At 37.1% G+C, this 12,502-nt stretch overlaps 1 long non-coding RNA gene across 1 annotated transcript in view; it reads right to left on the minus strand.

Moving 5' to 3' along the window:
• Positions 1-11,062: 11,062 nt before the first annotated feature.
• LOC116470357 (uncharacterized) overlaps positions 11,063-12,502 on the minus strand; it is a 79,039-nt gene continuing 77,599 nt past the window's right edge. The window contains exon 3 of the long non-coding RNA XR_004248589.1: positions 11,063-11,195. This is a non-coding gene — a long non-coding RNA (uncharacterized LOC116470357). The remainder of the gene's footprint in view (positions 11,196-12,502) is intronic.

The following is a 12,502-nucleotide window of genomic DNA, read 5'->3' on the forward strand; positions in this document are numbered from 1 at the left end:
ACATCTACAACCATCTGATCTTTCACAAACCTGACAAAAACAAGAAATGGGGAAAGGATTCCCTATTTAATAAATGGTGCTGAGAAAACTGGTTAGCCATATGTAGAAAGCTGAAACTGGATCCCCTCCTTACACCTTATATAAAAATTAATTCAAGATGGATTAAGACTTAAATGTCAGACCTAAAACCATAAAAACCCTAAAAGTAAACTTAGGCAATACTATTCAGGACATAGGCATGGGCAAGGACTTAATGACTAAAACACCAAAAGCAATGGCAACAAGAGCCAAAATTGACACATGGGATCTAATTAAACTAAAGAACTACTGTAGAGCAAAATAAACTACTGTCAGAGTGAACAGGCCACGTGCAGAATGGGAGAAAATTTTTGCAATCTACTCATCTGACAAAGGGCTAATATCCAGAATCTACAAAGAACTTAAACAAATTTACAAGAAAAAAACAACCCCATCAACAAGTAGGCAAAGGATATGAACACACACATCTCAAAAGAAGACATCTATGCAGCCAACAGACACATGAAAAAATGCTCATCATCACTGGCCATCAGAGAAATGCAAATCAAAACCACAATGAGATACCATCTCATACCAGTTAGAATGGAGATCATTAAAAAGTCAGGAAACAACAGGTGCTGGAGAGGATGTGGAGAAATAGGAACACTTTTACACTGTTGGTGGGACTGTAAACTAGTTCAACCATTGTGGAAGACAGTGTGGCGATTCCTCAGGGATCTAGAACTAGAAATATCATTTGACCCAGCATTCCCTTTACTGGTTATATACCCAAAGGATTATAAATCATGCTGCTATAAAGACACACGCACACGTATGTTTATTGCGGCACTATTCACAAAAGCAAAGACTTGGAACCAACCCAAATGTCCATCAGTGATAGACTGGATTAAGAAAACATGGCACATATACACCATGGACTACTATGAAGCCATCAAAAATGATGAGTTCATGTCCTTTGTAGGGACATGTATTAAACTGGAAACCATCTATCTGAGCAAACTATCACATGGACAGAAAACCAAACACCACATGTTCTCACTTATAGGTGGGAACTGAACAATGAGAACGCTTGGACACAGGGTGGGGAACATCACACACCATGGCCTGTCGTGGGGTGAGGGAGGGGGGAGGGATAGCATTAGGAGATATACCTAATGTAAATGACGGGTTAATGGGTGCAGCACACCAACATGGCACATGTATACATATGTAATAAACCTACACGTTGTGCACATGTACCCTGAATTTAAAGTGTGTGTGTGTATATATATGTATATATATGTGTGTGTGTGTGTATATATATATACACGTATATATATACACACGTATATATATACACGTATATATATATACACGTATATATATATACACGTATATATATACACGTATATATATACACGTATATATATATATACGTGTGTGTGTGTGTGTGTGTGTATATATATATATATATATACACGTATATATAAAGGCTTTCTAAACCTAGAATTCTGATTCTATGGGCTGTACTTTTGCTAAATGTCCTGGTCACCTCATCTCAACCAACGAATGATTAAGGAGTGCCAGCTATGTGTAGAACATTGTGCTTGGACCTGCAGAAGGCACAGTTCCTATGCTTTGGGGATTAGTTCTCTCTATATCTAAACAAATTAATAAAAAACAAACAAAAGTAAGATAAAAAAAAATTCCCTTCAAGAACTTCCCCTTTGCCTTCACAACTTGGCTAAGACTACAAGAGGCCTAGCTTTCAGTGTATCTTGGCTTTCAAAATGCTTTTCTCACTAAGCTTAATCTTTTCTAGCTTTTGATTTAAAGTAAGAAACATGTGACTCTTACTTTCACTTGGGACACTTAGAGGCTATTGTAGGGTGATTAACTGGCCTAATTTGAATACTGTTTTGTCTCAGGAAGCAGGAAGGCCTGAGAAGAGAGAGAGAGGTGGGGAAACAGGTGGTTGGTGGAGCAGTCAGAACACACACAACATTTATCCTTTTAGTTCACTGTCTTATATGGGCATGGTTTGTGGTGCCCAAAACAATTACAAAAGGAACGCCAGAGATCACTAATCACAGATCACCATAACAGATACAATAATAATGAAAAAGTTAGCAATACTGTGAAAACTACCAGAATGAGACATAGAGACACAAACTGAGCAAAGCATGTTTGGAAAATGATGCTGATAGACTTGTTTAATGCAGGGTTGCCACAAAGCTACAATTTGTTAAAAAAAAAAAAAAAAAAAAAAAAACACCGTATCTGTGAAGTACAGTCAAGGGAAGAACAGCAGAATGAGGTATGCCTGTAATTTTCTTACTTTATGGAATATTTGTGTTTTCCCCTCATTCTTATTCCTAATTTTGTGCGTATTGATTGTGTTATTTTTAAATATTTAGGAATTAAGTTACTTAATTTTTCACTTTAGGAGTTACCTCTAGGATTATTCATCTATTGTATGGCATTGCTATTTTCTAATTAATTAATCTTGCTTTTAAAAATTGTTACTATTTCATTCTACTTCCATTAGATTTATTTTGTGGTTAAATTTCATTTGATTAATGAGTATTTTTATTTTATATTTAGTAATATTGTGATTGTAGATTGTGAATCTTCTTCAATTTTTTCCTTTGTTTTTGTTAGGCCATTTTGAAAGTTTTACATTGATCACTTAGTGTATTATTATAAATAATAGTTATATAGCTTTTTTTTCGAGAATGGTAACATTACTACCAAGGTCATTGTGAATATTTATATTATTTTGAGTCAGTGTGTGCCACGAGTTCTTTCACAGTGGGTGTTCTTCACTTGTGATTTTTTTGTTTTGAATCATTTTCCAACTGGCTCTATTAAGACTTCACCCATGTTTCTTTTTCAGAAAGAGCTTTCAAGTGATGTTATTCTAGAAGTATTGCAAAATTGAACATTTCCTCCTGCTCTGTAAATGTCAGCATGGCTCAATATATAGTTCTTGAGTTCCATCCCCTTTCTTTAAACCTTTTGGAGATGTAGTTCCTTTGTCTTTTTGGCCTTGAGTTTTTCTGAAGTGAAGTCTGAGTTTATTTGTTGTTTTTTTTTTTAACATTTGTAGGGGATCTGATTCTTCTCTTTCAATACTTATAAGAGCCTTTGTCTTTGGAATTCAATAATATCATTAGGAAATATGATGATTTTAAAGTTATTTGTTCATGGAACACAGCAAGCCCTTTCAATATGAACATACACATTTTCTTCTAGAAAACAAATGTTTATTGATAAATAATTTCACGTTTTATTCTCCTCTTTATGTAATGACTGCCTTCCAAATCTACCCTCTTCATTTATGTGTTATTTTCTTGAGCTATCCTTCCATGTTACAACCATGTTTCTACCAGGGGTGGTTTATCATCTTGCTGTTTCCAATTTGGTTTTCGTTTTCTGTAATGGTGTTTTCCCTTAGCTATCCTGGCTCACTTTTAAATCTTTCTCAGTCAAAATAGCATCTCACATTCATTCTCTTGCATCTTTCTCTTTGCTATAATTATGGATTTGGGATATTTTGTCTAAAATTTTCTTCTGTTTCCTGTAGTATCTATTTCAAAATGTTTTCTTCACCTGCCTTTTATTGGGTATGTTTCATTGTTTTTCTTTTCCTTTATGGTATCAACCTTACTAGATTTTTTTCTGCATATCATTAATTTTTGACTGAGGTATCAGTCAGGGTTAAGGTGCAGATACAGGAAGCTACTTTAGCTACTTTAAGTGCAAAGCATTTACAGCTGGAAAGTTTGTGTTACAACATTACCAGAAGCACAGGAGGAACAAGTTCGAAGCCGGGCTACCAGGAATGATTCCTACAACAGTACTCCAAAACTGGTATACCACGGTAGCTACTTCCTCTGCAACAGTTAAGCTGCCATGGTAACAGGTGGCAGGTACAGGCACTGGTGGTTGGGTAGATGTGGTAGTAGGAGTTTATAAAAGTTGTCTTCTGATTACTTAAATTTTCATAGTGAAGCTGGAAGCAAGCTCATCTAAGAGTCAGGAAGCAAGAAGAGATGATGAAAATTTGAGGCAAAAGAGAAAAAGTAAAATGTTTTTCTAGGAGAGTAGCGAATGAACAGGCTAGGGTAATGTAGTATGAGAGTCAAGGAGTATTAGAAGGTGGTTTTAGATTTGCAACTATGAATTCAAAGTGACACCAGACAGGGTAATGTTGTGTTTTTCTTCAGCCATGTCCAGCTACAGGAGTACAAGTATGGGATGGCTGAAAGGTTACATTTAACCAGGGTTAGACATTTCCAAGTGTTTACAATCATGGGGAGAAAGGGGAAGTAAGTTAAAGGTGTAGGAAGGATTATAATGATCGACCATGGAAATAAAGCTAGGTAAGAGAGAGAATATCAAGAAGGTTGGGGACAGTAAAATGTTGGTAAGACAAATAAGCTGGAGTCTGGTGGGGTCAAAGGATTGTTGCAGTTGGGGTGCTAAATGGAGTGAGAGGAATAAAATGAGGTAGTTATTCAGTAGTAGGATATGTGAAATTATGATTATGTGGAGATAAAAGTTATAATAATGAGGTCTATGGTATGACAACTAAAATAATGTTGAAGGCAATATCATTGGAGGAGAAGAGTTCAAGCAACTGAAAATGTGAAGGGTCATCTACATGTATATTAAAACTCAAAAAATTAAGGAAGGAATAGTCATGAGGGTATGGACAATGAGCCAGAATCGGAAGTATTTGAGAATCAAGAGGGAGTAATCCGGAGGAAGTTCTAGAGATGGGGCAACATTGAGGGACTGGAGGTGATATACTATGATGCCAAGAAATGTCAAGCTGGAAGTTTTTTGGTAGACAGAAGTGAGAAAGTAGCAATGAGCAACAGAGAAGATCTGTACCCAGTCCCATGCTCAGCAATATGAGGGCAGGGAGAAAATCAGCCTTTGCTTGAAAGGACTGTGTGGGGAAGCAGTGCCAAGTTTCCCTTGTGAAAAGGAAGTAAAAAGATAAAGGGGGAACATATGAAAGAAGAGGCTGGGGATGGGTGAGATTATGCTGATGATGGACAGATTATGGGAATCTGAAGGTCTAGTAGGAAGATTTCAAGAAGGATGAGAGAAGGTGATAGAAGAGGAGCTATCAGAGCCTTATGGAGATCATAGGGTAGGAGATGAGTGTCGAACTGGACATTTGGGGATGTTTAATTTAAGATAAAAAAGACTAAAGGCCACAATAAGATTCACCTTGGTTAATTCAAGGTGAGTGGTAGCAAGGCTGAGTGTTATGGGCAGGAAGAGTTATGTGATTGAAGCTCCCTCAAGAAATGGGGAAGCAAGTCTTTGACTCAGTAGATGAAACCCAAGTGGACCCTATACTGTAGAGTTAATAAGCCTGGGGGAGGCATTTTCCTGACTTAGAGACAGTCCAAGGATTTACTGTGGACCCCAGGTCAGGGCGGGGCTCTTTTCTGAACCTTAGTGGAGTTGAAATTCTGGGGAAGCTTGATGCTACTTTATGTAGCATCTTCATCACTGGTAATCTAGGTAGAAGGCCTAGAGGAGGACTGATCTCAGTCTCTGTGAACTGGCCTTATTGATTTCTGGTGATTGAGAATAGGGTTATACAGGGGGACCATCGATCTGCTGTTTTTCAGAGAGTAGGTGGGATCTCCATCAGGTTTACATGGGCATTGTTTGAACTGTCTTCTTAAAACTTAGATGGCAGGCTAGAAGATTTTATGTATGTATGCATGTGGGGGCAGTGGTGGATGATCTTGGACAGTAGGCAGCTAGTAGCCTTGGTTTAGGTATGTTGTTTCTAAACAGTTTCTCTTCAGAACTGATTAATCATCCGCTTTAAGACGTGTCACTGTGTGTGTGTGTGTGTGTGTGTGTGTGTGTGTGTGTGTGTGTATGTGTGTGTATAGGGGTGAGTTTAGGGTAGTATATAGGTAAAAAGGACCGTCATATAATTTCGTTTTTTTGAAATATCATAATGATGGATTATTTCAGGTTCACACAAACTAAAGATATCACAGTACATGTATGTGGTACATGTATGTATGTACACATGTGGGGGCAGTGCTACATGGTACCTTCTTCAACTTTGCCACATGGTTTGTCCCTGGGTATGCAAATCTAGCTCAAGTTGGGTGCTTCTTTTTTCATTCCATGGTTCCACCTGGCCATTGGTATTTTCCCTGTCTACGTAAAGGATATTGGCCTTTCTATTTATTTATCTATTTGTTAATGTGAAGATATTTAGGTGACAAATAAAGATTATATATATTTTCAAAGTACACAACATGATGATTTGATGTATGTATATATTGTATAATAATTATAAAATCAAATTAACATACCCATCACCACACATGCTGTACCTTAGATCCCCAGAACTTGTTTATTTTATAACTGAAAGTTTGTACCCTCTGATGAACATCTGTCCATTTCTCCTACCTCCTAGTCCCTGATAACCACTGTTTTAGTCTCTGTTTCCATGAGTTTGACTTTTCAAAATTTCACATGTATGCAAGATCTTACAGTATTTGTCTTTTTGTGTTGGGCTTATTTCACTTACCATAATGTCCTCCAGGTTCATCTGTGTTGATATATACATTCCATGTTCATTGCAGCATTATTCACCAAGATGTGGAATCAATCTTAGAATTTGATGGACAAATGGATAAAGAAAATGTGGCATACTCATACACACAAATGCACATATACACATATACATACTGTGTGTAATACATTAGAATATGATTCAGCCAGTGGAAAAAAAGGAGCTCTCTTTTTAAAAAATCTGCACTCTGATCAAGATTACGGAGATAGATTTTATCTCTCAGTATTCTCCTGTGGATGGGTTTAAATTATATATGGAAGAGTAGATATTATTGGAAATCTTTATGTTGTGGTAGTTCCCTAATATTATTAAAGATGACATTTTTGTCTTTAGATCAGTTTTATTTTATTTATTTATTTTTTTATTTTTATTTATTTATTTTTCTGAGACGGAGTCTCGCTCTGTCACCCAGGCTGGAATGCAGTGGCACAGTCTCGGCTCACTGCAAGCTCCGGCTCCCGGGTTCACGCCATTCTCCTGCCTCAGCCTCCCAAGTAGCTGGAACTACAGGCGCCTGCCACCACGCCCGGCTAATTTTTTTGTATTTTTAGTAGAGACGGGGTTTCACCATGGTCTCGATCTCCTGACCTTGTGATCCGCCCGCCTCGGCCTCCCAAAGTGCTGGGATTACAAGCGTGAGCCACCGCGCCTGGCCTATTTTATTTATTTTAATAGACCTCAAGGAGAATGGTTATGCAGGCATGTTCTCGTGGTGCCGTCTTCTTGTAAGTCCTTGCTTGCGTCTCTTGTTTTCTTACTAAGTAACCGTGTATTATCTTTTCAAAAGCTTTCATTTATATGTTGCTAGAGTATGTTTTGACTAAATTATTAATAATTTTGCTGATGTCAACGGAGAACATGGATCACTAGGCGATACTGATGTCTGCACATATCCATGCTACTCACAGTTTTTCATGACTTGAGCATAGAATTCAAAGCACATAGTATCATGAACACAGTCACAAATATTAAATATTTTTTAAATGTTCAAAATATCTTGAAGTTAAAATATGTTGAAATTGTATTAGTTTTCTATTGCTGAGTAACAAATGACCACACATTTAGTAACTTAAAACAATATTCATGTCGTTTTGCTTACCCTTTCATAGGTTAGAAGTCTGGCATGGCATGACAGAGTTCTTCGTTTAGATTATCACAAGGCTAAAATCAGGGTATTCATTTGGATGAATTCTCATCTGAAGACTCAGGAAAAATTTGCTTGTAAACTCATTGTTTTTTTTTTTTTTTTGAGACAGATTCTTGCTCTGTTGCCCAGGCTGGAGTGTAGTGGTGAGAATATCTGCTCACTGCAGCCTCAACCTCCTGGGCTCAAGCAATCCTCCTGCTTCACCTTCCACATAGCTGAGACCATAGGTGAATGTCACCACTATACACAATTAATTTTTAAATTTTTTTGTAGAAATGGGGTCTCACTCTGTTGCCCAGGCTGTTCTCGAACTCCTGGGCTCAAGTGATCCTCCCTCCTTGGCTTCCCAAAGTACGAAGATAACAGATATGAGCCACTGCATCTGGCCTAAATTCATTTTTTTGTTGTTGGAAAAATTCAGTTCCTTGTAGTTCTAGGCCTGAGGTTTGTCTGTTTTGTGCTGGCTGTTAGCTGAATGCTGCTTTCAGCCCCTATAGGCCACCCACATTCTCTACCACATGTGTTAGTCAGGGTTCTCCAGAGGAACAGAACCAATAAGATATTTATATTTATATTACTTGAATATTTGTTAATATTTATTATAAGGAATTGGCTCACATGATTATAGAGGCCGAGAAGTCCTATGATCTGCTGTGTGCAAGCTGGAGACTGAACACTCACAAGAGCTGGTGTTACAAGTTCTAGTCTGAGTGCAGAAGACTGATGGCCCAGATTGAAAACAGGCAGAAAGAGTGAATTCTACCTTACTCTGCCTTCTGCTCAATTCAGACCTCCAATGGATTGGAACAGGCCCACCCACACTGAGGACAGTAGGCTGCTTTACTCAGTCTATTGATTTAAAGGATTCAAACTTTTAAAATGTCTTTGGAGTCATCAAGAAACATCCTTACAGACACACCCAGGGTAATTTTTAACCAAATACCTAGACACCTGGTGGCCCAGTCAAGTTGACGCATAAATTCACCATCCTGTCATGTAACTTTCATCTTCAAAGCCAGTGTGGTAGGCTGAATAATGCCTCACTCAAAAGATCTCCATGTCCTAATCCCTGCAACCTGTGAATGTGATAACTTATATGGCAAAGAGGATTTTTGCAGGTGTGATAATTAAGATTTTTGACATGGGAGATTATCCTGGATTATCTGGATGAGCCTGATGTAGCCACAAGGGTCCTTTTATGGGAGGAGGCAATATGACAATGAAAGCAGAGATTGCTGCAATGCAGCTAAGAGCCATGGAGTGCTGCAGCCTCCGGAGCTGGAAGGTCAAGGAACAGATTGTGGGCTGTGCTTCCAGAAGGAACCAACCCTCCTGACACCTGAATTTTAGCCCCTTAAGACTAACTGTGGATTTCTGACCTCCAGATCTGTGACAGAATACATTTACATTGTTTTAAACCACCAAATTTGTCGTAATTGTTTACAGTTCAATAGCAAATGAATAGTCTGCAATGGGGAATTTTCCCCTCATTAAATCTCACTTCCACCTTGAAACTCTCTTAACTTCCTCTCCTGAAACCACAGGGAGAAAATTCTCTGCTTTTAAAGGGCTTATGTTATTAAGCCTAGCTCACTTATAGTTGAGTGCTAACTTAAGGTCTACTCATTTGGGTCTGTAATTATGATACAAGTACAAAATTCCTTCACAGAGGCACTAGTATTTGATTGAATAACTGGGAGAAGATGCCAGAAATCTTGGGGGGCTGTCTTAGAATTTTGCCTACCACAAAGATGGAGAACTTTTAAGGTGTCTTGGGAGTCATTTAAATTTTAAAATAATTTAGGCTTGAAATTTACTTGGTCTTATGATTATTAGAGATTAAAATTTTTCTAGTTTTTTTATTTATTTAGGAGTTCCACTGCAATTCTGAATTAACATAGGAATATATTGTATCTATCAATTTTTATGATAGGAAAATTTATAGCCTTCCACAAATACTGCCTTTCTTTGCTTTCTCTAAGTTTTCTTCCTGATCACAAGATCCACTGCCTTACAATGCATGAACACACAAGAAATGGTTTTCATAGCTCTACCTTAAGTTAGCCAAAAGACACATGCAGTGGCTTTACTTTGGAGACCTGCCTCTGGGGTTTTTCTTGATTGCCACGTCTCTTTTTGTTGTTGTTTAGGAATATATTTTGTTTTTTTCCACTGTCATTTTTAACTCTCAGCCATCTCAAGAAAATAGAATACTATGTCTATTTGGTCACCTGTGTTATTTATCTATCGTCAGGCATTACTCCTAACGCTCATAAAGATTAAATTTCTTTTTGTGGAATGTGTTTCTTACTGAACACTGTTTCATTTTCTTCTTTATGTATTATTTTGAAATTTTTTTTACTAGTGGCAGAGAGCATCCAATGGGAGTAAAATTTACTTCCATTAGATGTTCTGTTATAGTTTGTAAATACTGTTTATCTAATAAACTAGCATTTTGTTAGGAAAAGGTCCTGGAGCTCAATAAAAAATTAAAACTGAGTCATGTTTCTTTAAGAGGCTCACTTAAAAAAATAAACACATTCTGAATATTCACTGTGAGAACCAAGTGTAGTGTGTTTAATTTTCCACCTAGACCAATGGAGGGACACAGGTTAAAAGAATAACATCATCAGGTTTCTGAATGTGCCAAATGCTTTCCCTACAAACGTCTTGGCTATTCTATAAAGAAAATCTCACAAGAAAGATGACACTGCTTTACAAGCCCTGCCTGAGATCTGAAAACGTGAAAATTAGGAATAGAAATGTCTGAAATGGAAGAATACTGGGAGGATATTTAATTGAATTAAATTCTTTCAGTTGTTAAGTCCTTACACACACATTTTCATTTAATATGAAACCTAATCTTGCTAATTTGCCAAAAGAAAATGTCAGATTAGTGATTAATTTGCTTTCATCAAGATGTTTATTGGAACCTGATTATATTAGCATGTATTCAGCAAGTAGAGTTTTTATATTTCTTAACATCCAAGTAATACACCCTTGCAGATTTTACCAGTTATACTGCTAATAGATACAAGTTGGGCTACTTAGTTTAAATTTTTATTTTATATAGTTAATAATTTTTAATACTAAATCTATAACTGAGTTGGGAAAATTAATTTATTGATGGTTAGCTTTCTAAGAGTTTTTTAAAAATCATACATTGTGAAATAATTCTGGGGTTTATTTCAGTGTATCGGCTGTATTAATAATAAGCTATTACCAAAATAATGCTCTGTAACCTCCAAAACTTCATGATTTACAAAAATGTAAAGGGTGTACATTTGACCGCATTTTGATCTAGGCTGGCGGAGTTGGGCAACTCTTCTTCAGCTGCTGGTTGGGGTTATATCTGCTTTACATGTCTTTCACTGTTCTTGGACCAGTGCGTCTACTCAGCAGTTCCTGTGTAAAGAGCAAGAACACAAGAGCCAAACTTAACTGTGCAAACACGTTTAAGGCCTCTATGCCTGTCATCCTCTAAGGTTCCATTGGCTAAAGTCAGTATGTGCTGGAACCTCAAATCCATGGGACAGGGAAATACACCATGCCCACAGAGGGGTGGTGAAGGGTAGAAGGAGTGAGTATTTACTGAATAATAATCCGATAATCCAAACTGTTTCGTGTGTGTTTTGTTCTTATTTTAAACACTGTATAATATCAAAAGGATCCCTCTCTGTGAATTAAGGTGCAGGTAAACTATCTCTTTGTTTTAGGCATCTAATAATAATATGGTTAAGTGTTAATTTAAGTGTAAATTTGCCAATCCTTATTTTAGAATCCCGAGATGAATTCTTACGTATTGAAGCAGCTATTTGACTTGTTTTTGGTTATTTTCATTACAGATATATAATCATATATATTATATATTATATACATATATATATATGATGGATTGATAAAGTTCACGCATTACTTATTCCTCTTATTTTTCCTCTAAGAGCTAACATAGCACTGGCAGGAGAGAATAAATAGAAGAATGGATGCCCTGTTAAACTGTCTGCTCTGCCAAGGCAGAAGCCATATCTGTCTCTGCTGCTGTGTCTCAGGATCTAGCCCAGTACTTTTTTCTGAGTAGGCTGTCAATGAATACTCAACCGACTGATTACCGACTTGCAAGAGAGTCAACCGCTGTGGTGTCCTGTTTTATCTTGGCTTCATTTTGCATTAGTACATATGGTACCAGAGAATACAAGTAATATTTTCCTTATTGTGATAAAATATAAATTACATAAAATTAATCATTTTAACAGTTTTTACTTATTTACTTATTTGCTGTAACACATGCTTCAGCTTTCCTTTTTGTAAAACAATAATATCCAAATGGTACTTTCCCATTTCTTCCCATGCTTTTACTAATTTCACAACTGTTGTACAATCATTGCCACCATGCAGTTTCAGTAGTTCGTCATCACCCCAAATAGAAATCCTGTCCCTATTAAGCAGTTGCTCCTCGTCCCTCTTCCTCCAATCCCTTGGCAAACACTAATCTGCTTCTGTCTCTATGGATTTACCCATTCTGGACATTTCATACAAATGGAATCATATAGTATTTGGCTTTTTGTGTCTAGCTTATATAGCATCATGTTTGCAAGGTTTGTCCATGTTGTAGCATATTAGTACAGTCATTGCTTGGTATCTGTGGGGGATTGGTCGCAGGACACACCCCCACATAGCAAAATTCACGTGTGCTCAAGTCCGTTATATACAAT

The sequence above is a fragment of the Hylobates moloch genome, unplaced genomic scaffold (assembly GCF_009828535.3).
Source record: "Hylobates moloch isolate HMO894 unplaced genomic scaffold, HMol_V3 SCAFFOLD_6, whole genome shotgun sequence".
Taxonomy (NCBI): Eukaryota; Metazoa; Chordata; class Mammalia; order Primates; family Hylobatidae; genus Hylobates; species Hylobates moloch.